The sequence below is a fragment of the Amblyomma americanum genome, chromosome 6 (genome assembly GCF_052857255.1).
Source record: "Amblyomma americanum isolate KBUSLIRL-KWMA chromosome 6, ASM5285725v1, whole genome shotgun sequence".
In the NCBI taxonomy this organism is placed as follows: domain Eukaryota; kingdom Metazoa; phylum Arthropoda; class Arachnida; order Ixodida; family Ixodidae; genus Amblyomma; species Amblyomma americanum.
Genome location: NC_135502.1, coordinates 126856233 through 126879487, shown reverse-complemented (window position 1 = coordinate 126879487; position 23255 = coordinate 126856233). Strand labels below are relative to the sequence as shown.

The following is a 23255-nucleotide window of genomic DNA, read 5'->3' as shown; positions in this document are numbered from 1 at the left end:
TGCTCTCAATGGATTCACGCTTACATGTGCTAAATGCAAACATTTTATGGGACGTTACATTGTTTGTCGGACCTGAACATTTAGTTCAGCATATGCAAATGGAGACGTAACGAAAACTGCAGCTTAGATTTTTAGATCGGGCACCATTTCTGTCAACAAACCGACTTCTCTAGGCCTACGAGCAGCAGAATCTTCACTCAAAATAAAACATGAAGCAAATTTATAGCTCATGGAATTTGCCCAAGGTGAAATCAGACAAAACGAACGCTCGATGCCCCATTTGTGACGAGTGAACGTACTAATGAAAACCCAGTAACAACAGTCAGTTCACTCCAAATCTAAGGTCCCAGCTTCAAAACGGGCCGTGATGTTGGAACCATTATCTTAGCATACGCAAGAGCCACGCGCACTAACTTGGGAAGGAAATAATAGCATATGTAATGTGAGCATACATTACGCCTCAATTTCAAGTTGCATTTGGTGCATAAAAACGCATTATCCTATTTATCCATATGCCCATTTTATACTGCCACTGCATTCTGCAGCGTCCAAATGTCGCCTCTGCACTCACCACAGCTTTGGTGGTGCTGCAAGTAACTACTGAGATAAGTAGTCATCACCTGATGGGGATTGAAGTTGGTTGCAGTGATGTGTCGCAATAATGAACAAAGTCCACGGTGTGCCATATTTACTTGCATAATGAACGGAGCCCCTACGTTGGCTGTCAGAAAGTACGATTACTTTTTTACCTTGCTTAAAAAAATTCACCCCTGTCATTTGGCACACAGTCTCCTGATGATTATAGCTAAATGCTGGCTTTTTTTGGACACCAAATCAACTACACAATAAACCACTGCTTAGTCTCTAGTTTGTTTAGGGGTTTTACTACGCAATACTATAAAGCACTTGTCTATCGAATTTCGGCTACATACCTTTCCATACGGGAGGCAGAGCCAATAAGAATGTTCTGCAAGGAATCCAAAAACCAACAGTAATCACGCCTGATCGCTTTTCTGTTAGATCTGCCATATTGAGGATTTTTGCAGCTTTATGCTGAATGCTGTGGGCTGTGCAGTGAAGTGAAGTTGTGCTTTCTTTGGACAGCATTATGGCCTGCTAAGCGAGTTATATATGAGGGTTTAAGATAAAAGTTGGGTATGTTCTTGAACACAGAAACCATGCTGAAAAGTGCGTGTTTATTTTGAAGGTGCGCCTTACTGGGTGAAATGTGTATTCCACAAGCCAGCTTTATTTCTTGTTTATCTGCTGCTTTAAATTTTTTAAATATTTTACCCTGCATAGCAAACATGCTTCCAAATTTTCTGAGATGGTATTGGAAAAAAAGTGAGTACATTGTGCGAGTAACTGCAGCATACACAGTGATTTGGGAATCCGGGTAATTCTGACTTTTGGCGTGGTTCAGGCCAATGCCCATGTAAGTGTATGCCTTGGACTCTGGTTAATTGAGACGCTATTGTTTCGGCACCGATTAATTTGCATGCATTCTCGACCGGAGGCCGTGTCACTGTATAAACAACATAGCGAGCGATTGTGCTAATATCTCATGTGTCAAATTTCACTTCAGAGAGCTGCTCGTGCACCACTAATGTCTGGCAACGGCTGTCCGCACGATGTTCGGAGGGCTCCAACGACAAAAAATTGTGCGGCCGCATAGTTTTGGTTTTCCTTACCCGAGTTTAGTTCCAGACCATGGCTTCAGGCCGGGCTGCTTATTGGCCAGCTAGCTGAGTAGTTTTACGCAGTTTCGCATGCTGATTGGTGTGTCACTGGTCTTTTCATTTTTTGACCAGAAGGCATCTCATTTTCCTCAGTTCCATGCGTACATATCTTCCCGATCTTTTAATAAAGAAAAAAATGTGTGCTCGTCACGAGCTGTTCCCAGTTTGGGCAGTTGTCCCTGTTCACATGCAAGGACGCCACTTGTGAGGAGGTTCCGCTGTTGCTTTGTCGCACTGTGAAGGAGCCCGCGGAGACCTTTGCCATTTTGGAGCAGTCCTGCGTTAACAATCCTGAGTGCGTGTACCCAGTATGCATCTGACATTATTCAGAAAAATCGTTGTTGCCATGTAGCTTTCATCTCAAAAGCAACAACCGCTGGCCTGGTTTTTGCCAAAAAAATTTGCTATGATGTGAACGGTGTTTGGCAGTTTTGGGGAGGCCGTTCGTTTATTTGAATTTTCGGATGATTCTGGCATTTTTTACCAGTTCCTGGAACCCGAATTGAGGAGACTTATATTACAAGTACAGCTCATTCTCATCATTGATGGGAAGAATTGGAGTTGCGATTGATCACAAATAGAAAAGGCTGAATTTTAGTTGCAGGTTACTATACAAGAAAAAAAAATAGCAGCGACTAGGCTGGCTTTGCACAGGTAAAAAAAAATTTCCGACAGTATCCCTGCACTAAACTAAGTACATAAAATAAGTGCATTTGACTTTCACAAGTCTCTCAGCCTGTCTTGTGTCACTAAGATATTGCTGTAGGAAGCAAGTGCACTTTGGGCGGTTTGTGCCTCAGTTGCTTGAGCAGTGTGGGTGTGTGACTGCACTGTGCAGCAGCAGACACAAAATGCATGAGCTTGTGGACAGTCCGAAGAAATACAGGCTCTATTAGGCGTATGGCATTGCCCCTCTTAAAGAGCAACAACCTGACGCTACTAACGAAACCTGTAGAATGATTGGAAAGACGAGAGGCGCTAACTGAAGTTGTCAGTCTGTTGAGAATGCTCCAGAATCAAGTTCTCTCTGGTGTCAGGATTTTTCATTCTATAGTGGCTACAGTAACTGTGGAGAGGCAATTTCATCTGAATCGATAGAAGGTTATTGTGAGACCGAAACTCTGTTTCCAGCCTGGGTAAGGTGCAGTTCGAGGTTGTTTTGGTTATTGCTGCGCCTTCACAGGCCATCGTGATCTTTGTTGGTAACGTCCAATACTAGTTATGTTTGTTTCTGATGATGTGCTCCAGCCGTTAAGTGTTGTAGCTGTTTGTCGTCTGTGAATGGCATCATTTTCTTTGTCTGGTACTGAGTCATTTTGTTTGATAATGTTAGAAGTAGTACCGCTTCTCTTTGTCTTATTTGGCTGTGCCTAGCCTATTTCCGAGGCGTTGTCAAGAAACTGTAGCTGCTTGCTACGCTATCTGTTGAATGGTATAAAATCAGCCAGGAGGAATAGCCCATTTTTCTTAGATTAGAGTCTCAGACCATATAGATGAACTCTGAAAATAAATTTTCATTGTTTGCTGTATCACAGGCCAGGCTGACCATATTTACTCGAATCTGGGTCGGTACTTTTGGCGGTCGGCTAGATTCAAGGATGCGGTTTGCCCGCAACCACTAGGCACGTAACGCCATCTCGCGGCCACAGCTTGCAGGTTTGCAGGCTCTATTTTGCTTGGTGGCACTGGCTTTTTCTAACATTGTGAACAAAGGTCTCGCCATCCCGTACTTGCTTGTGTTCGTTGCCAAGTGACTTCGAGAAATGCCTGTGCTTGCGGCACAATGGGGCCCACCAAGTGATACCATTACACTGTGGCTTTTAAGCGGAAAGTAGTTTTGGTGGCGGAAAGCACTTCAAACCTACAAGCCCAGCGCGACTTCAGCGTGGACGAGAAGAACGTGCGCCAGTGGCGGAAGCAACGGAACAAGCTCTTCAACTGCGCTGCAAAGCGAATGGCGTTCACTGGACCCAAGTGTGGGTGACACCACGAGGTGGAAAAGGATGTCACCAATTTTATCAGGAAGCAAAGGGAAGGTGCGATGCCTGTGATGACGGAGATAATACAGGCAAAGGTGAGGGAGGTCACTAATGTTAGAGGCGACCCATGGACCCAATTTAAAGCCAGCAGGGGCTGGGTCACGCGTTTCGTGAAACGCTCCAGGTTCAGCCTGCGATGGCAGCCTTCCGTATGCCAAAGCCTACCACCTTATTTTGAGGAAAAGCTTGTGGCATTTCAGTGCTTTGTGATCAAGAAGCGGCTGGAGAAGCAGTAGTCTGGGCCAAATCGGTAATGCCAATCAGACCCCAGTGTATTTCGACATGCCTGTGGCGTACACAGTCAATGAGAAGGGCACTAAACAGGTGAAAGTAAGAACTGCTGGATATGAGAAGCAGCATCTTACTAAGTCGCGCGATGAATCCGTGGATCAGCTCTGATTAATCAGAGCCTGCGGAAAGCACACAGGTCATGTTGCTGTAGCCATTTATTGGTTGATTCAAGAAATCAGCTTCACCATTGCTCCCTGTGCATTGTTGGTGTGCATTGTCGTGATGCACCCAAAAAGATTAAAGGTGGCCCATCGGTGGGCCACACCACACAAGGATTAGGGCTCCGAAAATTGCCCCACAGTGAATGTGTCAATGAAAATGGTATGCATATGCACGTCGTTTAACATACCAAAGCTGCTGGTGGGCAACAAAGAGGACTGCCGTAGTTGAGGGCTTCAGGTTGTTTCTGACCGCCTGGGGATCTTTATTATGCACACTGACACTGTACAGCACGCTGGCATTTTTGCACTTCCCGACTAAAATGCGACCACCATGGACAAGATTTGATCCTGGGAGCTTGGATGCTACAGCTATTGAGATGCTGCACTGTCGACTGTCTTTTCCAAACTTCATTTCACTATAGTTGAACTCAGATATATTGAATTCGAAGGGGACCGAGAAATAGTTGGATATATCAATAAATTGATATACATAAAATGGCGGTACTTAAGTTGACTGATAACGTAGAAGCAACAATACACTGCATCAAAGTTAGAGATGCACTTGTAGCGACACATAGTACCCCCTAGCATGCAGGCAGCAGTGTGTTGCTAGCACTAACCTGTTTTGCATCGAAGCCACAGCAGAGGGTCCTTTGGAACAAGCCACTACCGATCATAAAATGTTTAATCCTGTTACAAATACACTACAAATAGAATGATTGCTGATTAAAATTAAGGTACAGCTGGCTTCTGCATAGCCTTCAGCAGCGAAGCACGCCTGGCGAGGTGATCGAACAGCATTGTTAAGAGAAGTGCGGCTTGCAGGGGTGCAGTTCCGACATATCAAACGACCAGTAAAATTGGAACTCGATATTCTGCGAGACTTTCCTATACTTTTACAAAGGATTTTCAAGGGAATAATCTGTAAGTTTGACATAGCCAATAATTCAAAATATTAGTGTTTGATATACCTGGGCTTGACTGTACAGTGTCAAGGTTGCTGAAACAAAACCCATTCCTTTTAATGCATGAGCACTAAGATTTTCATACCAATTCCTTTTTGTGTGTGAGTGCGCGTGGCACGCCACACTGGTGTTGCCATCATTAAGGGTTGCACACTGTTTGTGGAAAAGCTAATGCTGATGGTTCTGAGCCAATGTGCACTCTATAGTTGTCAACATTGCCCACACCAAATGTAGGACGAAACTGTCATGTCCTTGTGCTGCCTAGATGAGGACGATACCGTATTTACCCGAATCTAGGCCGCCCCCAAAATTCAGTCAGAAAATAAAAAAAAAGTTTACTCAAATGTAAGCTGAATGAAAAAAGCACATTGACTAAAATAAAACTAAGCATGCATTTTATTAAGCTTGCGACGCTCGTCGTAGCATGATGAATTTTCACTCATCGTCTTCGTCAACATCGCTGACATCGCTGTCCTCTTTGTCACTGGTTTCGTCCCACAGCGCACTGTCTTCGCTTCCGTCCAGACGCTGCACTTGCGGCAGGCCCACACAATCAGTTTGACCGAAATTTCCTCCCAAGCCGCGGCAATTCGGTTCGCCACTTGGCTAAGCGAAGCACGCTTGAAGCGCCCGGTGGGTGTGAGCTTGTGGTCCTGAAGCTCCAGCCAGTCGTTGCAGTGCTTCCGCAGCCTATCCTTAAAAGGCTTGTTGATTGCAACGTTGAGCAGTTGTAGCTGGCTCGTCATTCCTGTGGGTGTCACCGCAATGTCTGTACCGCCTTTCGAAAGCACTGACTTTACGGCATCTGTAAAGTGGCTGCGGTAGGAGTCGGGAACTAGGGGTGACTCTAAACAATAGGGCCCCGGCACAACGTTGCCAAACAGCCTTCACCCATTCTTCGACTAGGGCACCACTCAGCTATCCATTCTCTTGTGCGCGCACAACGACGTTTTTAGCAAAAACCTGTCCGGATGGAAGCGTTTTCCGCTTAAAAATGAGGTAGGGCAGCAGTTTTCACCTATCGGCCATGCTACACAACATCACGGTAAGATTCTGCTTCTCATATCCAGCAGTTCTTACTTTCACCTGTTTAGTGCCCTTCTCATTGACTGTGTACGCCACAGGCATGTCGAAATACACTGGGGTCTGATTGGCGTTACCGATTTGGCCCAGACTACTGCTTCTCCAGCCGCTTCTTGATCACAAAGCACTGAAATGCCACAAGCTTTTCCTCAAAATAAGGTGGTAGGCTTTGGCATACGGAAGGCTGCCATCGCAGGCTGAACCTGAAGCGTTTCACGAAACGCGTGACCCAGCCCCTGCTGGCTTTAAATTGGGTCCATGGGTCGCCTCTAACATTAGTGACCTCCCTCACCTTTGCCTGTATTATCTCCGTCATCACAGGCATCGCACCTTCCCTTTGCTTCCTGATAAAATTGGTGACATCCTTTTCCACCTCGTGGTGTCACCCACACTTGGGTCCAGTGAACGCCATTCGCTTTGCAGCGCAGTTGAAGAGCTTGTTCCGTTGCTTCCGCCACTGGCGCACGTTCTTCTCGTCCATGCTGAAGTCGCGCTGGGCTTGTAGGTTTGAAGTGCTTTCCGCCACCAAAACTACTTTCCGCTTAAAGGGACTATGCAATAAATTAATTGAGATTACGTAAAGCAAACGAGAGATGGGTATTTCATCACTCGTCACCCCAACGCAAGAATTTTTAAGCTAGCGTCAATAACAACCAAGATATAGACAATTAAAAATTACGCTCCTCCTCTCCCCCCTCAACTCGTACACGCAGGGCACCAGACAAAAATAATGAAAACAGCTCTGGGACTAGGCCCCGCTTATGAAAACGTCATCCGCTGACGTTCCTTTTGCAACTTCCGGTTGTCGCTCCTAGCACCCCAGCAGCAGCATCGGCGGCGTGATTGCGGCACGTGTTGGGTTTCTTTGCTTGCCGTCTGTTGTAGTTAGCAGTAATGGACCCGGACCTCGAGGCACGATTGCTCGCTCTTACGGCCGCGATGGGCATCGAGCCCTATGCGTTCACGCCGTACCGGCTGAACGCCAGCGACGACAGTAGCGACTCGGCGAGCCGCTGCGAGTAGCTCTGGAACTCCCGACAGAAGGAGGCGGAAGAGGAAAATTGAAACCATATACGCGAAGGCAATGCCCTGGCTCGCACTTGCCCGAGAGGGTGGCGTGGCGGCACGAGCAGACGATTTTCACGGCTACAGGAAGTGTGCCCGTGACTTCGTGGCTGCCGTGGCTCCAGCGAATGACACCGTGTGGTGGCCTGGGGACGTCATGGGTATAGTGATGTCTTTTTTCACGATTTTAGTTTCAAGATCGGTCACTACGAGCACACCGATTGGCCCGCGAATTTTAAAAAACAGTTTTTAAAAATTTGTAATAAATTGCCGGCTCAGTTCCAAAGACTCATACTTGGTGTGAACGCTTCTTAGCATCATTTCTAAGCATTGAAAACATTTACAAGTGACTTTTTATTCGTTGCATAGTCCCTTTAAAAGCCGCGGTGTAATGGTATCGCTTGGTGACCCCATTGTACCGCAAGCACGGGCATTTCTCGAAGTCACATGGCAACGAACACAAGCAAGTACGGGATGGCGAGACCTTTGTTCACAACGTTAGAACAAGCCAGTGCCACCAAGCAAAATCGAGCCTGCAAACCTGCAAGCTGCAAGCAGCTGAAAGCTGTGGCTGTGAGATGCCGTTACGTGTCTAGTGGTTGTGTGCAAAGTGCATCGTCGAATCTAAGCCGACCCCCGACTTTCGTAAACGATTTAAAAAAGAAAGTACCGACCTAGATTCGAGTAAATACAGTCAGCCTGGCCTGTGATACAGCATGAATACACAACATGACCCAGCAGTGACCCATGACGCAGTTAACGTGTTCAGCACTCCAATTGCCTTTAGGATCAAGCTGTGTGTAGAACCGGCAGCATGAGCGCTGAATATTGTACAGCAAAGGCTTTCAGTGCACGAGGTGCTCATACTGCTTTTACACAGACCGTGCGGTCTTGTGAGTTGTGCTGGAAGTACATCTTATATGGCAGAAAGTATGTTGTTCAGGATTCCATGGGTGCCATGTGAATGGGTCGGGTCTTAAAAGAACTGCACATGCTGTGCTCAGATGGCAGCATTCGCTAGCTGCCTGCTGGCAAAGATTGATTGCAATGCTGAGTTTCATGCTCAGCACTGCCTGTCATGAGCCCCAGGCAAGGGGCCTTTACTTACCACCAGGAATCCCTTCCATGTACTGAGCAAGGTGTACGAAACCTCCAAAGATTACGAGACAGTGGCCGTTCTCATGCTGTTTTCTGGCACGGGAAGCCATGCTGTTGCTGTGGCTACTTGAGTGTGCCATGGGATGAGGCAGGACAGGACCACCTCTAGCCACAGGACGTCCGATACAGGTGCTGCTGCCTTGGAAATTTTCAATTTCACTATTACTACTCAGGACAAGAGAGAAAAAAAGGAGGGGATGAGGGCCTCCAAACATAGAGACAGTTGCAAAAATTGTGCCATTGGCAGTTGTTTTTGGTCTACTACACCCTGTTCAGTTGCTTTTCACACATCATCAGTGCTTTTAAACTCAGATAATTGTAGCTAAGGAATTAAAATAATATTAAAATAAGAACCACCTGAAGTGGCCATTATCAGCACTGCTTCTAGTTTAGTGATGCAGTATGTACCAGTTGTTATTTTTTCAGTGGGTCCTTTGTCCCTGTAACGTTTGGTATATCGCGTGCAGTATGGACTGTAGAAATGTCAGTAGTATTCATTTGTGCTCACATAAGAGAACCAGACCCCCACATGCGGTAGTTTCATGACCTGCATTTTTCATTGTGTTTCTCAAAGCAAGGTCAAAGTGTCAGCTGCCAAAGATGCAGAAGGCCTGCTCAAATATTACTCATTGCAAAAGCTTAACTTTACCAGCCAAACAACCTGAATGTTAACAGGCCACTGTATGAATGTGCTGTATGAATAGGCCATGGAATGATTTCTGATTGCACTACTTATATATTGCCTGTGTCTGAGCATATAAGTAGTTTTATTGTACTTGTGTGTTCAGAAATTAGCCAGATTTGTTAGATCTAATTATAGAGTTATATTTTTCTCATTAAACCTGTGAGCTGTTTATACTTCTGCAGTATTTGAATCAGAATGACCAAGTGCTGGTAGTTCAACTGGTTTAAAGGAAATTTTCATTTCCTCAGCATTACAGGGTTAAAAGGTAATCTCGGTGCCCTTGAAATTATTTGCCATTACAAATTTTAACTGAATGGCCTTTATGTCTGTGATCATGCAACCATGCTCTTTTAGCATGAGTGAACATTGAAAGTGAATTGGATGTCTGCTGAATGAAATGATTTCTATGAGGCACAGCAGCTCAGCGAACTACCGTTGTGAAATATGGGTGGAAATTTTCTCGAATAGCAAACAATTCCGGAACGTCTGAGCTTCCTTTAAAACGTGATTGCACATATGTATTTGCGAGGCATTTATTTGGAAAAAGCAAGGTTTTTTTGAGATCCACGCATTTATCCAAGCTTTGGTATAGGTTCACCTGGGCTTCCTAGGCTTTTGTGCCAACTTTCACAGGCATGTGGCATTTATGTCAGTTCCTGTAAATATTTGAAGTTTCAATTTGGTGACCTCATCTTAGGTGACCTCTGTGGGCAACCCTGAATTTTTGATATCACAAACTACCCGCCTGTTTGTGTGTAACCTTTATTTGGGACAAATAATAATGGTTCTGGGTGGTCATGTTCAGTTGATACTGTTCATTCTGATTGCTTGAACAAGAAAATTTTCAACCTGTTTTTGGTAACTTCGAAGATTTCATGAATGGGGTCATTGCTTATTCAGCACGAGTTTGCCTTACTGTTTGTGATGTCATTTGTTGGTTGGAACCCTTAGTTTTCGGTGTATGGGGCAGTTGGAACATTTTAAAAACAGTCTCTTATGTAACGAAGAGAAGGAGATTGACCAAGAAGTATGACCACAACATGAGCTCAAATTATCCGAAAATATTTTTTTTTGTGTCTCCAAGTTAGCATATGTATTGAGCAAATGAAATCGCGCTACTCCTACGCTAATCGGTGGCAGTGGCCCGCCGCGTTCTGGTTGGAACGTCGTCGTGCACGACAGGATGTCTGAAGCGACCAGACTTGCCAGCTAGAGCAGTGGCCAGAGTCGCGCGAAAACGTCAGCCGGAAGCTCCTTGTGGCGAAGTCTAGCTGACTTTAGAAGCTTTCCCGCAGAGGCTGGCAGCTTTATCTGCGGGGAATGGCCGTGGGTTGCTTCCTTTATACTAATTTGTGGTGCGGCGGGTCCTGTCATGGGCAGCTTTCACGTACGCCTGCTGGCGCGTTGCCCGTGAGGTGAGGCGCGGCGATGGCTCCGCCCTGGGCTCCTCCGGAGGTGCACGTCGCCGCGTATAGCTGCCGCCCCGGCGGTGCGTGACGGCGCATGTTTGTCTTTCCCGGCGGGCGGTGCCGCCCTCTAGAGGCGGCCTGGGGTCCGACGCACTCCCTCGCTGTCGACTTGCGCTGGTCCCGCTGTGAGAATCGAGAACGACAGTCGATGGCGCGGACTTCGATGCCAACAGACACGAGTAGGACGAGATAGGTATGTGTGGCGGGCATTGGGACGGGATGCCCGTGCCAGATGAGCTGGCCTGACATTTCATTCTCATGGAGCTTTTGGTATGACGCTCTGTATAAATGACAGTCCCTAATTGCTTCACACGCGGTTTCGTGCTCGACAAGAGTCGACACTTCCGCGTCCCCCCCCCCCCCCCCCCCGTCTGCGTTGATAACCACAAGGTACCCGCCGCGGTGGCTCAGTGGTTAGTGCGCTCGGCTACTGATCCGGAGTTCCCGGGTTCGAACTTGACCGCGGCGGCTGCGTTTCGATGGAGGTGAAACGCTAAGGCGCCCTTGTGCTGTGCGATGTCAGTGCACGTTAAAGATCCCCAGGTGGTCGAATTATTCCGGAGCCCTCCACTACGGCACCTCTTTCTTCCCTTCTTTCACTCCCTCCTTTGTCCCTTCCTTTACGGCGCAGTTCAGGTGTCCCCCGATACGCGAGACAGGTACTGCGCCATTTCCTTTCCCCAAAAACCAATTATTATTATTATTATTATTATTATTATTATTATTATTATTATTATTATTATTATTATTATTATTATTATTATTATTACACCGGAAAGCGAAATCACTTATCCGCCAGTCAAGTCTACTGGGGAAAGAAGAAAACATTACCGGGGGCACTAACGGAACTTGCGTGCGAGTAACACTGAAGTATTTCAATTCTGTTCAAATTATATTCCAATTCCTTTGTAATTCTATTCCAATTCTATTCTGTTCCTTTATAGTTGGTGCAGTTGTAAACATATATGGTACTATTACTGGCTAAGATTTCGTATTTTCCCGCCTTTGACGACGTCACACCGTTTCGACCAACCGCGATCTTTGTAACGCCGTTACTTTCTGGGCGACGCCGGAATTTCGTGTCTATGAGCGATCTGATGCTTTCGCATTAATAAAAAAGTTCGATTCTCTCGCTTATACGGGAGGTGCGGGCTTCCATCCCCAGCGCAGCGGCACTGGAGCCACCGGTGGGCACCCACCGGTGATACAGTGGTTACAAGCTTCTCTGGGGGGAAATGCTTGGAAAATGGGTACTTCACCCCACCTTGTGTAGACCAAAACATCTATTGCGCCAAAGCCGCGCTTTCGCCATTACTGGGCTGTGGTCGCGTGTTTCATAGTCCGCGATGCGATTGTCATGAAGACATGATGCCACCTTGTCAAACTGGGCTGAAAGAAATGAGCTTGCAGGGAAAGCAGATATTGTTAAAGTGCACACTAAGGACAAACTGCAGTTGGCCTGTATCGATAGACCACGCTACTCTAACGACAAAGCGATGACTCTCACTGAAAACTGAGCTTTTGTAAAACCTATTATAGAAAAGGCAAAAAGAATTAATTACGGTTGTCACCATCACTGGGCGATTTTTTTTTACTGATATATTTTTTTAAGCGTGTGCTGAGTCTCCTGTGTTCAACTGATTAATTGGATTTGGGGGGAAAGGAAATGGCGCAGTATCTGTCTCATATATCGTTGGACACCTGAACCGCGCCGTAAGGGAAGGGTAAAGGAGGGAGTGAAAGAAGAAAGGAAGAGAGAGGTGCCGTAGTGGAGGGCTCCGGAATAATTTCGACCACCTGGGGATCTTTAACGTGCACTGACATCGCACAGCACACGGGCGCCTTAGCGTTTTTCCTCCATAAAGACGCAGCCGCCGCGGTCGGGTTCGAACCCGGGAACTCCGGATCAGTAGTCGAGCGCCCTAACCACTGAGCCACCGCGGCGGGGCCGTGTGTGTGTGTTCAACTGATATATTTCATTTATTTATTTGGAACATTCCTTCAGACGCAATTGGTGGATAACAGGGCTAAAGGCAGATGCTCTCGGCCTGAGAAGGCCCTGTCACCCATACACACTGGTCGCAAGTAAACTGCGTGCATCGATCGCCTATTTGTGTGTGTGTGTGTGTGTGTGTGTGTGTGTGTGTGTGTGTGTGTGTGTGTGTGTGTGTGTGTGTGTGTGTGTGTGTGTGTGTGTGTGTGTGTGTGTGTGTGTGTGTGTGTGTGTGTGTGTGTGTGTGTGTGTGTGTGTGTGTGTGTGTGTGTGTGTGTGTGTGTGTGTGTGTGTGTGTGTGTTGCTCGGATCGCAGAGGCTTTAATTGTATGCTACACCGCCATATTCACTTCAGAACGGCGGCAGTCCTTCTCGATGTGGGCGTCACGAGTCTGAATCGAGTGTCGGTGACTGCAGTTCAGCCATAAATAGGTTTGTTCGTTTTCGCTGCCGGACAGACGTCAGTTAGCATACCCAGAAAGCGCCAGAGAGTCAGTTGCTACTGAGGACAGTAAGTGGATGTCCTCCGTGTCCCTCGAGGGCAAGCTGGCCCGCTTTCATACCAGGGGCAGCATTAGTCATAAATGCAGGCATTGCAGCTCTTGGTGGTGGGTTCCTGTTTCTGGGGAGACACTTCGATAGTCGGGCTTCCAAGCATTTAGCGTTAGGCCGCTTGCAGGGATCGGGCTGTTCTATTCTTGAGGGAGATGTTGGGTACGCACGGCCCGTGGTCGGCTGTAGATGCATATTCGAGGCCCGGACTTCCCGGTCGGCGTTCTTCCGACCGTAGAAGAGCGCCTCGAAGGAGCAGGGCCCTGGCCACAGTGGCAGCAGCCGCCATTGGAGCCTGACGCGTCTCGTCATCCGCCATTGCCCCGCGACGACGCGCGGAAGGCGGGGGCACGCAGGGCGGGGCCCCCGAGCAAGCCACTGCGCGTCGACGCAAGGATCGTCTCGCGCTGCGGCGCCCCGCGCGGCATTGTCTTCGTCGCCAGTCGATGCCCGCGTGCCGAGCCGGAGGCACACGGTGCTGGCCGAGACCCGCCTTCGAGCCTCGTCCGGGCCCCTCGTGGCCTGCTTGGTCACTGCTCGCCTGTTGTGCTCTGCGCCGCTGCTCGTCCCTTAAACCAGCCGGTTGCGTCAGTGTTGCTGTGCCTCGTCGGAAGTACCAGGCCGGTCCATCTCCGATCACTCGGGAAACAAACTGTGTCCAGCTCTGAAGGCTTCAGCGGGGAGGACTTTCGTCTCCGGTTTAATAATGCCATAAAACTGTGCGCAGCGACTTGCTGGTTTACAGTCTTCCCCTGTTTGGCTTTCTTTGATGCCATAGTACTGGTGAATTCAAAGCGCCGAGGCAGTTATTTGGTGACAGCCCTCTGTCCTGCTCGTGAACGGTTCGCCGCAACTGCTGGTGTGACTGCTCTTCGAGAAAGGGGAAAAAAAGCGTACCTTGTACCACCTGGTACCTTTCGTTGTATACATCCCCGACGCTGAAGGCCGTGTGGATAATGGCAGCGCCGAGGCATCCTATTCCCTATGCCGGGCGTCCTGACGAAACGTAGCGAGCGCCGTTCTCTTCAACGTCGGCGGCCATCATCTGTTTCCCCCCGCGATGTACGCCACTCGGGAGCCCACGTACCCGCCTTACCACGACCAGCACACGGGCCTTCACATCCTCTGCCAGGTGCGTTTTTCCTGCTCTGATCGGGGCGCAAAAAACGTGCGCCATGTGCTCTCCGCGGCGAGCTGCGGGTTCGCTTTCGCGGGCCGACTTCAGTGCTGCTGAGTGCTTCGTGCGCTCGCATGCGTGCGGCTACATCGCGATGCCGGATATGCGTGAGAGGCGTGCTCACGAATGCGCACTCGCGTCGACATTCACTGTGCATGCACGCCGTGGCAACCCGTACGTTTCGCCAGATCCATTGCTGCTGTCATGCGTCAACCGGTGGAACCTTCAATATTGCAGTTGTGCTTCACTGGACACGGGCTCTTTTGCGGGATGCTAAACAGTGCTTTCGTATAGCGATGCTCCTGGTCATGTATGATGCGTTGCACATGTAGGGATTCTGGTTAACCGGACGTTGATTCCATAATTTTGGTGGCTGGCAGGGTGGATTAAGAGCAGGCGTCTAGAAGAGCGAACAGAGCCTGGAACTTCAGCTTGATGCGCTACGCGGTCATTGCTCGGGACGTGCTTGGAATGCTCATCCAGAAACCCGCTTTCATCGCCTTTGTCGTGTTTTATCCACGACTGATAGGGTTACCGTTCTGGAGTTGTAAACTGCGTTAGGTCGGCATCTGCCAGGTTCGGTCCTGCTGCGTTACGTCTGCTTGTCGGTAACGTCTGACATCGACTTTTGGTGCTGTTGGTTCCACTGAGCTTCGATTAATATTTTCACTCACATAGTAGCCAGCTGGTGACTAAACCGATTAAATTTAGCTCATTGCTTTTTAGATGAATTGTTGATTTACGTGTAATATGTCCGAAAGACCACACCTTTTGCAACACTTTTTTCTCCTGATTGCAAACTCACAGGCATAGAGTGAGCAAAGCTCACCTGCAGTGCTTGACTTATTTTCTAACTCTAAAATTTAGCGGAAATCAATCGTACCCGGTTGAAGACTCAGCGACAGTGACTGCCCCCCAAGATGTCTTCACGGCACAACACAAGAGCCACCCACTGTGTCCGATTGGGAGGGACACCTCGACCCGTCCTAAGAACGGTTGGGAAGCGCCCATTAGTCCCCCTGAGTGAAAGCGATGTCGGTGATCTGTGAGTCAGGGCGGAGGGGGCGATTTCGTTGTGAAGGTCGGCAAAGGTAAACACTCGGCGATCCCGGAGAAACGGGCCTCTCGTATTCAACGCTCTCAGGGCCAGTGTTCGTTGTATTGAAAGTATTTGATCTCCCGTACGAACACACGCGACCCGTGCGGTGAACGAGGGCACCCGTCTAGGGCACTTGCAACATTACACTGCAGAGTACACCGGCGCTTTCTGGCCTTCTCTTTCCGAGTAGCTTCACATTCAGGCATGTGAGCTTCTGCTGGGATCTGCTCCGCCCATGCGGGCAACCGACTGCGGGAACGTGGTCGACTGTACTTATAGCTTGCACCAACGTCGCATTCTTCGGGACTAGAAGCGCGGCAGAAGCCTAGGCGTCTTCCTGGTCCGCTTATCTCCGTTTCTTGGATTGGCGAGGCGGCACGAAAGGCAGGCCGACACACAATTGAGCGTTGCGTGTTGAGGAACGTGACCTCGGTGCAAAGGTGAATATACGTTCAGTGCAGTTGGTGTTGTGTTCACATTTGAACATTTGGAGTCCTGACCTCCGCCGTGAAGGACAGGGAAGAAGCGAACAGCACCAGAGCTGTTAACCGGTGGGCTATTCGCGGCCAACTGCATGCTACAGAGAATAAACGTGCACCACAACCTCCGTCGCTTCTCTGCCCGTGTCCTCCCCGGCTGTAGCATGCAGTTGGTCGCGAATAGCCAACAAATACAGGCAAACATTCTCGCCAGAGGCCGGCGGTTGTAAATCAAGTCGCGCACAGCTGGCGCCAACGGTCTTCACCAATTCGGTGCGCTGTCTTCCTTCTTAGATCAGGAAACGAGCCCACCCGTTTGTGAGATTGTGGCAGGGAATCAGTCCGATGACAAGCTGCGCTAGTTGGCTTTTGTTCACGGATTACATGTATCTTATTGCAGCGTGCACGAGCGAAGAAAGGGTGAAGGACGGTACAGCACGTTCATTGAATCTTTATATGGCGTTCTGCGTCGCCTTGTATCTATCCTGTCTTCGTTCGTTTGCGCTATGTGCGTATTCGTGCTTCACGAGTCGCCGAAAGGATGATGTGGCCTCTCGCATCGCAGCCACCATCTTGTCCTTCGATCGATATATAGCGCTGCATGCAGGCTCGCAGTTTTCACTGCATTTATCCAGTGTGTCGCCGCTGTCACGTGATGTTTTGAGGAGTGGCGTGGTACCACCGTACGGTCGCGCTAGGAGGTTCGTCTGACCCCTGCTCGGTAGCGTGCGCTGCATCCGGTTGTTCTTTCAGCCGCAGCTTTCATTAAATGCGCTACCAACTCCACTCGACGTCCCGACTTCTATGTTGTGAGTTTCGTGTGAGTCGAAGCAAATTTGGCGAGGGAGCGCTTTGCTCATCGTAATGCATCCCCATCACCTGAAGGTAAGAAGATTTTGTTCCTGTTCTCTCTCATATATAGGCTTCCATGAACGCTATGGCGGAGCCCCCTTCACGACTTTGAAGCAAACCCACTGGGATCTTTACTTCTGACAAAGACTGTACTTGAGATGGAACTAGGGGCGCGATCATAGGTAGAGGGTGCACAGCGATGATGCGCAGACATCGGGTGACTGAGTTCACGAACGCTTTTGCTTTTTCGATGATTTGGTGCTGAGATGCTGAGCTTAAGCGCTGGCTGAGTGGTGTGCCACTTCTGACTCTCCGCGCGTCCAAAGCTTGCCCGGCGGTGTGTAATGGCGTCTGTACTGTATAGAGAGCCGATTGTGTGCAAATGCGCCGCCTCCAAGAGGGGGGGGGGGCACCTCGGCGACGGCTTTCGCCGCCCCCGCCGACAGGCGTGGCGCGCCCACCCGGGTTCGCTAATGAGTGCCGATTTGCTTGGGCAGCGATCCGTTTTCGAGGACCGTTCCTTGAGCTGGGGGGGGGGGGGGGGGGGAGCGGGGACAACGGCAGTCAACGCTGCGCCAGCCCACGTGCCCAGTCCGACGCGTCGCTGTGCGCGCCGAACGCGGCGCCCTCTGGCTTGATTCGCCGCCATGTTTGGGAATGCGTGCAGGGGTGACCGAAAGTGAGGGACGTCTCTGTTTTGAACTGCGCCGACTCTGCGGCCATTACGAATAACACAACCGGCATGTTACGAGATTTCTCTGTAACTTGAATGCGCTTATCGTGTACACGGAACGGGCGATGGCGTATACATGCGGTAAGAGATAGTGCGCTACGTGTAATTGTGCCTTACCGTGCTGTGCAGTCGCGCACAGAAGAGTATGGACCACGCTTCGACGGCCAGGCCTCCGACGCGTTACCTTGCGAAAAGCAATGAATGTTAAATTTGGTGCTCATGCAAGTAATATACTTTTGTTCTTGAACATATAAAGGCAGCAAATATTTCTATTTCCGTTGTGCAACTCGTCAGAAAAGATTGAACGCGGATGCGTGGCTCATATTATTCTGCCCGCGACTGTACGTCTTCGTCCGTTCTGTCCACACTAAGCGCACTCACATTACAAGTAAATGCAGTGGCAACTAGTCCCGTTTCTCGCATCGATCATCGAGAGCACACGAGGGCCGATGGTAAGGCGGACGACGTACAGCAGGAAGAGCTTCGTTCTGTTTGTCAAACGTCTAGCCCTGTTCACTCAGTACGAAGCGCACAGGGCGGAATGGTGTTCGGCACTTCACACAGCGCGGACGCTAAGGAGCAATCTTCTTAGCGATTAATCTTACAGTGCACGACACCGAGACCGCGAGGAAGGGTGCGCATTTGCCGAAATCTGCCGATGAAGGCAGCGTTTCGATGGAGGCGAAACGCTAAGGCGCCCGTGTGCTGTGCGATGCCAGTGCACGTTAAAGATCCCCAGGTGGTCGAAACTATTCCGGTGCCCTCCACTACGGCACCTCTCTCTTCTTTCACTCCCTTCTTTATTCCTTCCCTTACTGAGCGGTTCAGGTGTCCGCCCATATGCGAGACAGACACTGCGCCATTTCCTCTCCCCAAAAACCAATTTTCAAGGCCATCTTTTCAGATGGGGCGCCAGACGTACTCGCGACCGGAGTGCTCTGTTAAGTCGCCGTGTGTGCCGATGTTTTTTTGGGAGCCATATACTATGTTCGACTCCGCCTGCCATGGCAGCTGCGTGGCGCAGCGTTTGGACGGCAAAAAGTGAAAAAGCGGGTTCGCCTTTCTGTCTTGATGTTTTTCGCGCGCTGAGAAGGATGAAAAACAATATCTTCTTGCTTCTTCGCCCACGCTGTAGCAGAGACTTTGTACCCGAGGTACATCCATCCCAGGCGGAACTTCTTTGCCAGAGGCAAAAAGATATGATCTTGGAGACGAATTGGTTGTTTCAATAAAAAAAAAACACAGGCAAGTTTATGTACACTTGCTTATCGGGTGAACATTGAAACACGAAAAGAGGAACAAAACTATGACTTCATAGCCACCATTCAGCTGCTGGAACGGAAACAACTTGAGAAACAAAATTAAAAATTATTTAGCGGGCGCGGGAAGATTCTATGTGGTGATCAGATCTGCGTATTCCGACGTATCACGCACCACTTAAAAAAAAACAGTCAGAGATTGTTTTGGTTTATGGGAGTTTAACGTCCCAAAGCAGCTCAGGCAACCAAAGATTGCACCCCCCCCCCCCCCCCCCCCCCCCCACGGTTACTCGTTTGAAGGTCGCAATGCCAGCAACGCGAAAGTCATCAATTGAACACTGCACGCTATACAGGGTGTTTCATCTAAGACTTTAGACATATCTTAAACACAGGCTCTTTGAGTTAGAACAGCGCTTTTTTCGGCATAGTACTGTCAGTGGTGTAGTACATCAGAATACAGAGCCAAGACGTGCTTACTAACATGCAAGCTAGCTAACTAATATTGGATAGTTAACTTTTTAACAATTACTGTTAAGCTCCTTAATTATTGAGAAGGGCGTAGCCCACCGTAAGTGGTATCCATATGAGTTTTTGGAATTTTGAAGACGCCGTCACCCTCGGCGCAGTGGCCCAACAAATTCTAGCTATTGCGACGAGTTACGCCCACTGAAGAGGTTGCTTTGCCTGCAAGCTTCTCGAAAGAGCATGTATTCTCGTGCGATGTAGGCAAAATTTGTTGGGCCACGGCGCCGAGGGTAGCCGCGTTTTCGAAATTTTAAAAGCTGGCAAGGATATCACTTAAGGTTGGCTACACGCCTTTAATTAATTAAGGAGCTTAACAGTAATTGTTAAAAAGTTAACTATCCAGTATTAGTTAGCCAGCTTGCATGTTAGTAAGCACGTCTTGGCTCTGTATTCTGATGTACTACACCACTGACAGTACTGTGATGACCCCCATAATGCGCAGGTCCACACGGGACGGAGAGGCAAAGAGACACCGTATGGCTCAGTTTAAACAAACAGGTATATTCAATAATTACACATGATTAAGGTTATACATCAGAGGCTGGGGCGTCCGAGCTTACGTGCCGACGACTTCATGGGGGCGATGGAGTGGCTCCGGAGTTGGGCTCGAGCGGTTGCTGGCAGAAGCTGCACGCCGACGGGCTTCGGCGCTGAAGGCCCTCTTGGCGAACGATGTCGTCCTGAGCGTGCTTGCAGTAGAATTTCAATAGTCGTCCGTTTCTTCGAGGATGGTTCACAAACCCTTCCTCTAGTGTCGTTCGGCTTGGAAGATGAACAGGAGGCGAGCTTGTAGATGATGACAGCAGAGCATAATTTTACAACATACATATACAGAGAGTTAAACTGGAAAAAGCAGAACTGAATTTTACAAAAGAACAAACTTTGCACTACTTTACTCATCGACCGGGCAGGTTAGTGCCTAAGTAGCATCACATTACATGCTAAGCATGGAGCCCCAGCTCAGACTGGACTGGACTGCATCCGTTTACATGCGCTTTTAAGCACTTGATTAACAAAGGACTAAGGGCGGTCATTTTCAGTGGCCCGCCCAAAGCATCAATTCTCCAATGAAAAATAACATGCGAGATGGGAACAACCCCTTGGGTTGGGCTTAGCCTCGAACCCAGAGTCTGTTAACAATACAAACTAAATAAACAACAAAAACGCCACCACTCTCTCTCAAGTGAGAGTATACACAGGCTCTCTCTTCGGAGCTAATTCACTAGCGCCTGTCTTTCCACATTCTTGGCGAGTACTGCCTGTCCGCCATGACAGGTGTCCGTCACGGCCCTTCTGGGAATGCGCTTTTGTTCACGAGGCACGGCGGGAAGCTGTGGGTGCCTTCCCGGCGATAGCCCACGTCGAAAGGGGAAGGAGGGAAAGAATGTTGTCTTCGCGGTAGCGCATAGCGTCGGCTGTGGTACGGCGCGCTCTGGCCCGCTGACAGCTCCCTTGTCCTGGAATGTGCCCGGAAATTGGGGAGGATAAAGCCTGTTTCCCCGGGGCGGCGGCGGGTCCGGTTGTTCTGGTCGTCACTCAAAGAGCATGGCTGGGGTAATTGATGATGCCTGTCATCTGGGTCTCCCTCTACGCCGCGCCGTCGAACGTGGATCCTCGTAGCACACAAGGAATGTCACAGTACTGTGCGGAAAAAAGCGCTGTTCTAACTCAAAGAGCCTGTCTTTAAGATATGTCTACAGTCTTAGGTGAAACACCCGATATATGTAAACACAGTTAGCGGCTTTGTATCTTCGCAGCGACATCTCTGCGGAATTAGAGTAGCGGACAGGCATTACCGATCCGTATTTGTGCAGTGCAAGTGTGACGTACGTACATTAGAAAGGGTTTTATGAAAAGAAAGAAAAATAAAAGTGCCCTGCCCGAGTGTGACGTACAAAACGAAAAAGTGGGGTCCTGGCTTTCAAGTGTGTGGGTCCCTTCCAGTGCTGCAGTCTGCCCATATATGCTGGCTACGACCGTCGTGTTGCAGCCATGTTGAGCACGACTGAATGGTACACTTCGGTTCATATATAGACCGGCTTCCGAATAAGACAGCGTTAATGGGCCACTATTCAGGCTATCATGTGCCGGAGAATATCCACACAGACAGACAGACCAGCGTTACTTGCCCTCGGTGCCCTCCACCTGGCAGCGGTTCCGTTTGCCCACGCAGACCCCTTTTCACAGTCATCGTGTGAAACATCACACGACATATACACAGGTTGTGCCAGCTAACTTTAGCCAGGGTCTAAAAATTTGCCGCGGTAAATGCAAGACGACGCGACCAAATGCATGTTGCACAATTTTTGTATTGTGCTTGATTGCGCAATTAGTCGGAGTTAATTAACCAACTTCGCAAGCAATAAAAATAGGCGAACAATTCCAATGAGAAAGTTGTAGAATGGTCCGCAAAACGTTTCTAACTTTCCATCTGTCACGCATTAGCTTCTTTTAGCTCGCTGCAGATGCCCGCGAAATACAAAAAAAATACCACGTCGCTTGCGCGCCACGATTGCCGTGCTCTCCAACGCTCCGCTTCGCCTACGGAACGGAACAGCTCATTTGGCCGGGTGCCGCTGACAAGGTGGTAGGGCTACGACGCAGGCTCCGGCTGGGCGATTTACGCCAGTGCGAGCGATAAGGGCTGCGTCTGCTTATCACTGTCATGAACCGCCGCGAGGGAGGCATACGTCCGCTGCGCAAATCGCAAAGCCAGCTGCTGCGTCGCTGCCCTGTCGCCTTTTGAAGCGGCTAAATGGTCTGTTCGTTCCTACGCGGAACGTTTGAGAGCACTGCAATCGCGGCGCTCAAGCGGGCACGTATGTCATGTGGCATATATATTTTTTTTATTTCGCGGGCATCTGCAGCGAGCGAAAACAAGAATTAATACGTAATAGATAAAAAGTTACAAACCGTTCAGTCGGATGTGGTTGCTTTTTTCACATACTTTCAAATCGATTAATTTTCAGGGATACAGTATAATTGCGCTATTGAAAAAAAAAGCCTGTGGTTTAGCTCTGGTTAACCCTAGTTGAATTACGAAAGTTCGTTTCCTCGGCACGTCGTCTACGCAGCGTCTCATTAGACAGTTTTAGCATAGCGTACGCAAAACCATGGCGTTCGCAATAAAATAGCATATGTAGAATTCGCATGCACAGAACGCTAAAGGAAGTTTAGCGTACGCACGCAATTTTCTGGAAATAGCGTATCGTCTTTGCGGGGCTTTGCGGAGGCAACATGGCGGCACCCTTCTTGCCCGCTTCGGTTCTAAAATACCTCATTGCGTTATTCGGCGCTCAACTGGCTGTAAATTGGTTGCATTCGCTTCCGCTTCTTGTTATCTCACTCGCACACAATGTTATATATGATAAGTTGTCGGTAATTTTGAGACAGCAGTCTATTTTCAAGCCTGTAAGCCTAACAACACTCTGTTTACACTGTCGTCATGGCAACGGCCGTTTGTGCCATTTTTGTATGGCTACTTTCTCAGAAGTTTCGGTTTCGCACACGTGTGAGGACCATGGCTGCCAGCCGCGCGCGCTTTTCGGTCGGAACTGCTGGAATAAGGAGTTCTCGATGTTATTTGTGGCCAGCAGTCCGTGGCGGGAACGGTATCGTAGTAGCTCCGACTCTCGTTTGCGCCGCATTTCATACTCAAAGTAGTCTAATGAAATGTCTCAGGAACAATCGCTCCGCGTGCTGCAACATGAGGTCGTCGAACTCCGCCCATGTGAGCATAGAGAGGAGGCGATGATCGCACAGGATGCTTGATGGCATGGCGTGGAACCATCCGCCAAAGAAATAGCAGACGAGAAAAAGCGCGCGCTTTGCCGTGGCTTGGTTTGGATCAAATCGGTCTGTTTTTTTTTCTTTTTCTGGCGTGTGATGGCTCTAGGTACTTACCCAAACGTGGCTGAACCTGGGGATTGTT

General features: G+C 49.0%; 1 protein-coding gene across 3 annotated transcripts in view; it reads left to right on the top strand.

Annotated features, from left to right (window-relative positions):
- The window catches only part of cnc (NFE2 like bZIP transcription factor cap-n-collar), a 136656-nt gene that overhangs the window by 38824 nt on the left and 74577 nt on the right, over positions 1 to 23255 (top strand). The window lies entirely within an intron of this gene.